This window comes from Protopterus annectens, chromosome 15.part0 (genome assembly GCF_019279795.1).
Source record: "Protopterus annectens isolate FY-2018-M chromosome 15.part0, PAN1.0, whole genome shotgun sequence".
In the NCBI taxonomy this organism is placed as follows: Eukaryota; Metazoa; Chordata; order Ceratodontiformes; family Protopteridae; genus Protopterus; species Protopterus annectens.
In genome coordinates this window covers 460,784,847-460,793,554 of record NC_056749.1, presented here as the reverse complement: position 1 = coordinate 460,793,554, position 8,708 = coordinate 460,784,847, and positions in this window count along the sequence as shown.

Below are 8,708 nucleotides of genomic sequence, written 5' to 3'. Positions count from 1 at the left end.
CAGTGGATTAGGGCAAAGAACCTGCTGCACTTGCTGTTGTGGAAAGATGCAAAGAGGATGCAGCAAGCTTGGCCCAATGATGTAAAATCTTCTCTGCCACTGACTGACTGAGAGACACTCATGAGGCATCAGAATGGACTTACTGGGTTTGTCTTCCCTGGAATGTGTATTGCCATAAAAAAGCAGTTGGAAGAAATCACCCACTGCCACATTCTCATTGTCTCTTGACAAAGGAGGTAGGATTAGGTCCCCCCCATTTGATGTACCAAACCAAAAACATGTTGTCGGTTTGTACTGCAGTTGTCCCAAGAGGAAGAACATCTTGTAGCCCTGCAACACTAGGAGGACCACTCTCATCTCTAGGACACTGATGTGCGAACTGGTCTCTTCTAGGGGCCATGTGCCTTGTAACTTCCATCCTAAGAAATGCCCACAATCCCAGTTGGGAGGTGTCCATGGTTATAGTGACCACTGGGGGGGGGGGGTGAAAGTGCAAAAAGAAAACTTAGTCCGACTAAATTCACCAACTTAGATGATCTTTGCAAACTGGAGTGAGCTTGACCAAAAAGGACAAGGGATGATGAATTGAACACTGAACAGCTAGGGTCTATTGAAGAATACGCATTTAAAACTGGGCCACAGGAACTAAGGTTATGGCAGCTGCCACTGTTCCTCAGGCCTGAATAACAAGTCTGGCTGGGGGAGAAGCATATGCAATAATTTGTTACACCTGGTACCTGATTATCCATACACGATGTGGTGGAAGAGAGGCTATCTGACTTACAGTGTTTAACTGGGCACCTATGAACTCCAGGCTTTGAACAGGTTGAAGATGAGATTTGCAGATGTTGACTAAGGTGCCTGGCGACTGACACAACTGGAGCAAGTAGTCCCTGGATTTCTCTAGGAGATGCTTGGCTGGGGTGGTGAGAAGCCAGTCATATAGGTACTGAAACACTCGGAATCCCAGCAGTCTCAAGTGAGTTGGTACCACTGACATACATTTGGCAAACACCCTGGGGGCTGTGGTGAGACTAAAGGGCATGGCTCTGAATTGGTAGTGACTGGCATCTAGCCAAAAGTGCAGAAATCTTTGGGATTGTCTGTTCAGCTTGATGTGATAGTACACATCCTAAAGATCAATGCAGCACATTCAATCATCCTTGGTAGAAACGGCAGCATGGACTGAACCGTAATCATTCAGAACTTTGACTTCTTCAGAAATTTATTTAGTTTACTCAGATCCAGAACTGGTCTCAGATCTCTAGTTTTCCTTGGCACTAAAAAGAATCTTGAGTAAGTTCTGAATCCTTTCTGGTCTGGTGGGACCTCCTGGATGACTCTTTTGTCTAGCAGCTTTCAAATTTCTTGAGCTGCTGCCTCCCTCTGATTGGGTGGAACATCATGAGCCTTTTTCTTTTTGTTGCAGGAATCTGGAAAAATTGTATGTAATAATCTCTGGATATGATATTTAGAACCCAAGAATATTTTGTTATTGATGCCCAGGCATCTGGGTGCAGAGACAAGCACCCACCTGACTGCCTCCAGAGTTGAGTAGTCAGATAACCTTTCAGAAGCACTGGTTGGGTTTATCCAAAAAGGAATTGTGGAAACTCTGGTTTTCTGGGCCTCCTTTGCTGGGAGGATGCTATCTTCCATTAGAACTCCCTCCTCTACCCCTGAGGGAGTTATCCCCATGTGAATCCTGGAAAGGACCCTGTGACTTATGGAACCACATTTTCATGCCTCCTCTTTGATTCCTGGAAAAGGATTGTTGAGGGGTAGAAAAGTGTATCCCTATGGCAGACAGGGTCTTTCCATCCTGTTCACTCCAGGAAAGTATTTTCTTTACAGTAGGACTAAACAAACATGTTCTATCAAAAGACGTATTGATGAGCGAAGACTTGAAAGGCTCCACAAAGTTGCATAGGTGCATCCAAGCATGTCTCCTAATGGCTATGCCTGAACCAGCCACCTGTGAGGTACTCTCCGCAGCATGGGATACTAGCCTCATGGCCACATTAGAGATGGATAACAGACTGGTCAGTTGTGAAGAAGACTTCTTGTGGTCCTCCATGGACATGGACTTGAAGAGGGATTGGGAAAGTTCCTTTGTCAAATCCTGCTGTAATCTTGTGAAATGTGCCAAGTAATTCAGAGACCATAAGGCAAAGGTCGCTGAGGCAAAAGTGACCTTTCTGAATCTGTCAAATGCCCTGAAGTCTCTGTTAGGGGGATGGACAGTGGAGCTCAGCTTGGCTAGCTCCTTCTTTGTGGCCACTGCCACAACCATATCATCAACAGGGACAGGGACTCCCTTGCTGCATTGTGGTCTGTCTTTAGGTGGTGCCAGAAATGTATCAGGGCAATGGGTAATGGGTTCTATAGTACCCAGTTCCTTCCACGCCTGGTGAGAAACTATATCTTTAAGGTCATCTGCTGGGGAAGTCTTCCAAGACATAGATGGGCTGGACCCAAAAGCTTCCAGAAAGATGGACTGCTCTTGGGAGGGGGTATCAGAGGACCATCTACCCTTTTGCCCGAGAATTTCTAGAATGTTACAGAAGGAGACATCATCTGGGGGACCCCTCTCATTCATCGAAGTTAGTGTCCTCAGTGAGAGACTCCATGGGGTAATATCTATGTGTCTTCTCTTAGATGTTCTCTTTTGAGGAACCTCTTCAGGGGGATGATCTAGAAAGGTATCTGAAGAAAGGGGAAAGTCCTTGATGGGGATTGTCTGGATGCTTGACAGTGCTGGCTGTCCCCGAGGAACAGGTTTGATAGGATCAGAGCTTGAATCTGAAAGTCATATGGCTATATGATCCATACAGGATAGAGTAGTTGAGTCTTTAGAACAAGAGAAAGCTCTCTTCACTATGTCAAAGTCGGAATGACCAGGAGAAGCCATAGCCAATCACACCGGAGCTGCAGCTGCTACCACACCATGACCCTGTTCAAAAGGGGGAGTTGGATCCGAGCTGTCCAGCATGGAAGCACCAAGGTACAGGGATGGCTCTGACAACATCAGAGTGGAACCTAGCCCCCCTGACCCTGCTTTGGCTCCAAGACTTATCCTGGTCCAAAGAAATCAAGGCCAAATGAGTCAGGGAAGCAACTGGAGTCGAAGATCTAGCTAACTTTGCATCTGACATTGACACTCTTGGATCTCTCAAATCTGAGGGCTCCAAAATCATGGGTTGGATCGGAAAAAGAGATATCTCTGCATGAGAAGTAGAAGGGAGGCTCACAAATCTGAAGGGAGATGGAGACAGGATGGCATCCATCTGAATTTGAACTCTGAGGAACTTTCTCATCATTCTATCCACTTTGGCTTCTGAAAAGCTCCTGGTGGAAAAAGTAGTGGACTAGGACCAAGACTCTCTTCTCAGTGTCTCCTGAAGGAAAGGGGAATGGAACTGATAAGAAACAGGCTTCACAGTGAACTCTGGGGACCGGGCTCTTGGAAACTTAGTACGATTAGCTGTCATATCTGAAGACGTGGGATCTGACTGCTTCTGTTTCAAATCTGAAGAGTTTGGATCCAACTTCTTTTGAATCTTTTGTGAAAGCTCTGAAGATGGTGTAGTCTTAGTAGAGCAGGTTGGAAATCTCTTTCATAATTATCTCATCTTGGAAGAGGCTTTGGATGACTTTAAGGGGGTTTGAGCTCCTGAAGCACAGGAAGAAGGTGCCAGCAATCCTTTTAAAAACAATTTGTTTCTGCAGTCAGTAACGGCCCTGGAAAGTGAAATGAAACAACATAGGCAGTAGTATGCCCTTCAAACGAACCAAATAATTATTGATGAACATATGCCACCAATCTGTGTTTAAGAAGCAAGTATTAGTTTTCATTTTACTGACTGGCTGATTCCCAGAAAAGACAATCCAATGTTTACGAGTTTTTACTTATGCTTAAATAGGTACTGCAACATATATTTTCATTGGCTGGACAGCCAGTGTTAGACGTTTATTGGTTGTTGAATTATATAAATTGTTTCTATTTGTATGTTTTGTTAGATTTGAAGAAGGACTGTTCAAGTCTGAAAGTGCTTATCCATTGTATTGTTTTTATCGTTGCTATTAAAACATATTTCTTTACCCTTAACATGGTGGACGTACAAAGCCTTCCTGTTTGTTTTTATATATATATATATATATATATATATATATATATATATATATGGGTCTACCTGAAAACACCGAACGCTGACAACGCAGACAACAACATAACCGACACCGGAAGATTGACAACAGAGATGACCGACGATTGAAAATCCAGACGCTGAGAACACCGACATGTTAAGGTAAGTGTGTGATAGTGACGGACGTTAGGGTCAGGGTGCGGGTAAGGTAAGTGTGTGATAGTGACAGACTTTAAGGTTAGGGGCGGGTTAAGTGAGTTAGGGTTAAGGTGCGGGTTAGGTGAGTGTGCGATAGTGACGGACCTTAGGGTTAGGGTTTGGGTTAAGGTTAGTGCATAGATAGTTGCGTATGTAAGGTTTATTGTAGGTTTATAAGGTTTTTGGTGTGCTTGTGTTGTGTGTGTGTGTTTTACGGAAAAGGTATTTGTTTTGTTTTGTTGATTGTCGGGATTGTGGTTTGTCGGGTATGTGAAGTTTCGTGTTTTTGAACTTTCGGTTTTGTGGTGTTGGTTATCTCGTTGTCTGTGTTTTTGCATGTTGGTGTTTTCAAGTAGACCCATATATATATATATATATATATATATATATATATATATATATATATATATATATATATATATATATATATATATATATATATATATATATATATATATATATATATATATATATATGTATATACACACACACACACACACACACACACGTACATACATGTAAATATATGTTCATGTTGATTACACACACCAATGACTAGCATACAATCAGAAAAACAGTACTGAAAACCCTATGTATAGATGACACAATAAAGCAGATTATTCACCATCAAAGCCTACAACTTTACAGAAAACCCATAAATCAGACACAAGCAACACTCTATTCATCTATATGAGCAGGAAATTAAAAAACTATCTCAAACATATCCCAAAATAAGCAAAAAAAAAAAAAAACATTGACAGGCCTGACCAAGATCTATAGTTTTTCTTGGACAACTAAACAAATCAACTTACAAAACCCAAGGTGGAAGAAGTTTTATCCTCCCCAAGCCCCTTTAATTGTATATATAAACTCCATGATTTCACAACTGTGACCAAAGTACAATCACCACTGTACTGCTACACTTGACTAAATGTAAGCTGACAACAGTATCACTTGGACAAACTGTGACACTGGCACTGACTTGTCTTAGCACCTGATCAATTTGATGAAAATCTAAGCAATCAACTATATATATATATATATATATATATATATATATATATATATATATATATATATATATTTTATTTATTTGTTTTACATTTGTTAACCGGGGGTGTCTGACTGAGCCAAAAAGGCCCTTTTTCAGCAGAGGCCCGGGGAGAAAAACTCCACATACAAAAATTACAGATACATTTAGATATTTAGACATGATAAGTATACACACAAATTACAGCAGACATGTTTTTACAGTGGTATGCAGCACATCAACAGTTACAGTGGAGAGAACAAACAAGAAAATATTAATTTAAAAATGAAGGTAATTAATAGATTTGTGGTGTACAGATGAAATTTGGAAAATAGGTAGAATACATACATAGTACACATGTATAGCACATACATTGTACATTAGCCAGTGTTTGTGAGTAAGATTGAAAACTATTATCAAGTGCTCTAGATTTAGTATGTATATGTTATCCGCTTTCACTAGCCTGGGGAGCAATCATGGCACTGCTAACTTTGCTTGAGATGTTGCCTGATGAGGTCGTTAAAGGAGGCTTTGGATGATGTGTTTGGAATGCTAGTGGGGACATAGTTCCATTTTTTAGCCACTGAACTACTATATAGTGCATCTCCAAAGCTATTGCAGCTGTTGGTGACTTCTACTAGTAGTTTGCTTGATGACCTAAGAGGCCTTTTGGCTGAGTGATGTTGTACTAGGTTTTTGAGGGCCGAACACTTATTGGGGAGGTAATAGATAGAATGACAGAGGCAGAGCTGATAGAATGACAGAGGCAGTGCTGATTGTAGGTTAGGAGATTGGGCAGTTCAAGCCAGTGGAGCTGTCTCAAAGCAGTACAGTGATGAGTTCTATATGAGCAATTTGTCCGTTACAACAGGCTTCCATTTTGCTTAGTTCAGTTTTGTTGAGATTAGTCAGAATGAGAGATGCACAGAGTAGGGTGGATAGAAGTTGGGAGCGAGCAATGGCTGATCATGTGTTGTTGGTAAGAAATTATATATATATATATATATATATATATATATATATATATATATATATATATATTTAATATCAAAATGTGGAAAATCAAAACATTTTTCCACAAAATGATCCAATTGTTTATCCGCATTTGGTAACACCGAATTACCAAAATGTCGGAAATGGTAACCATGGAATCGATATTCGAACACTGGACATTCCAGTGTCGAAAGTTTGTGTTACCGGTAATGTTTTTGCAGGGTCAAGCCCCCCCCTGCACCCCACACCCCCCTGCATATTATATATACCAACTCCGAGATTGCACTACAGTGAGGAAAAGGGAACAGTTCCCAGTCTGCACTGTACTGCAATCTCAATGCAAAACATCAACTTCATATTAGTGAATATGTATTCACTTTCGCTAATATGAAGTCATATATTTTCAGTTCAACATTATGGGCATAACACATTTGACCAACCCATTTTCGTCAAACTGTATTTCTACATTTTGATTGTAAACCTATATAACTCATATGACCATACACATGCATCTAGATACACAGATGTAGATCTGTATCTAGATATTTCTATACAGATGCATCATTCATAATCAGTGACTAATGCTCGAGAACCCATGAATATTGAGCAGTACATTACTATAATATGTAGCAATTGTGTAACTGTGCATTTCTGAAAAGTATACGATTTAATAATAATAGCAAAAGACATCATCAGCAATTGACAGATCTTAAAATAGTTGAGTGGAATATTTGAAGATGAATAAATTGATTGACTAATAAATCATAGCAAGACACGTACTAGATGTAAGAAAAGACAAAAGAAGTGTGGCAATATATGGAGCATGGAAAGTAAGTGAGGAGGAGAAGATGTGCAAGTGAGCTCTGCTGGTACTGGAGTTTACAGAGACAGAGTGAATTAGTATGAAGAAGAAAATTTAGGTAGCTGACATTTAGGCTGCTGATCTCTACAGCAGTAGACAAAACAGTCTCTAGATGTTTTGGTGGATGTTAAAAGAATAAATACTTTAGTTCTGCTGAATGGATCCCTTTGAGGTGGTAAATATAATTTACTATTGCTGAAAAAGCTGTATTGAGCCAATCAAATAGCCCTACCCGAGGGCTATTTTTAGAAGTGTTGCACAATACTACATTTAGTAACTCCTTTAGAATATTTGCAGTTTACCTTGCTTCAATTTATAAAATAAGAATGAGCTACAGAAATCTATGGTGATTTTGTAACAGACTACTCTGAAATTTTATTAATGCTATATCACATTTAATAAGTAAGGATGTGGCTTTCATCTGTTTATATTTATTAAAATAATTGGATGTATTGGTTTTAATGGTTTAAAAAGTATTGTTGAATAATAAAGATTATTACTACTGCTACTGCTGCCACCATCAGCACCTACATGAAGAACAGACAGGTTGGTGTAGTCATTTCCAGGGTCTACTAAAGTTACTGTAGTGTTTAGATATTTAGACATCATATCTTTACATAGAAAAATTCCAGGGCCATTATCATTTTCTTAGCTTCCATTCTTGGTGGCACAGTTATTAGAATTACAATGTGAACAAATAGCTTTTTCAGCAGTACCAAGGAAGAAACAGTCTTCTACTCTGTTTTTAAACTTGTCTTATTTCAGTTCAGTGGTGCCACTATAAACCATTATAAATTATATGGTAAATCTTAGCAGTACATAGAGGATGTATTTGAAGTCATTCTGCGTATTAGTCCAAATCCCTCCTGTCTACAAAGATAACATTCTCTTTCTATGAAACTTTTTTATTGTTATCCAGATAAGATTTCCTAGAGGGTTAGTGACTTCTAAAGTATCGAACATAAGCTTACACATGACAGTTTAGCAGGGGATACTCCAAGGACAATGCAACTTTGAGGTAGGTCCTTCAGGGATTGAAATATCCTTTCATCTTCCAAAATGGGGATGGGTTTCATTGGCTTCATTTTATTACTTAGTACTTTACTATTGTTTGCCATAGGTAGATTGTCCATGTGAACTTTGATGAGACTTCACTTCTCTAAGTACGTTTGGTGACATTCTGCCAAACATTTCATTTACAACTGATTTTTGGAATTAGTAGTACTTTGCTTTACATCACAGGGCTTCCTGCCCTTATTTGCTCTATGTCACTTAATGGTCCACCCAGACAATATGTCTTTATGATGCATGCACATGACTCAACAATAGAGGAACTATTTGCATCTCTTGTCAATTACAGAATTATACTACATGTAGCATTTCTCCACACCTGTCAGATGAAAAAAGTACAGTTTTGTACCTACCATAAATGTAGATGTTCAAGTGTACACCCTGCTGCAGTCATCACACTTGGGTTATC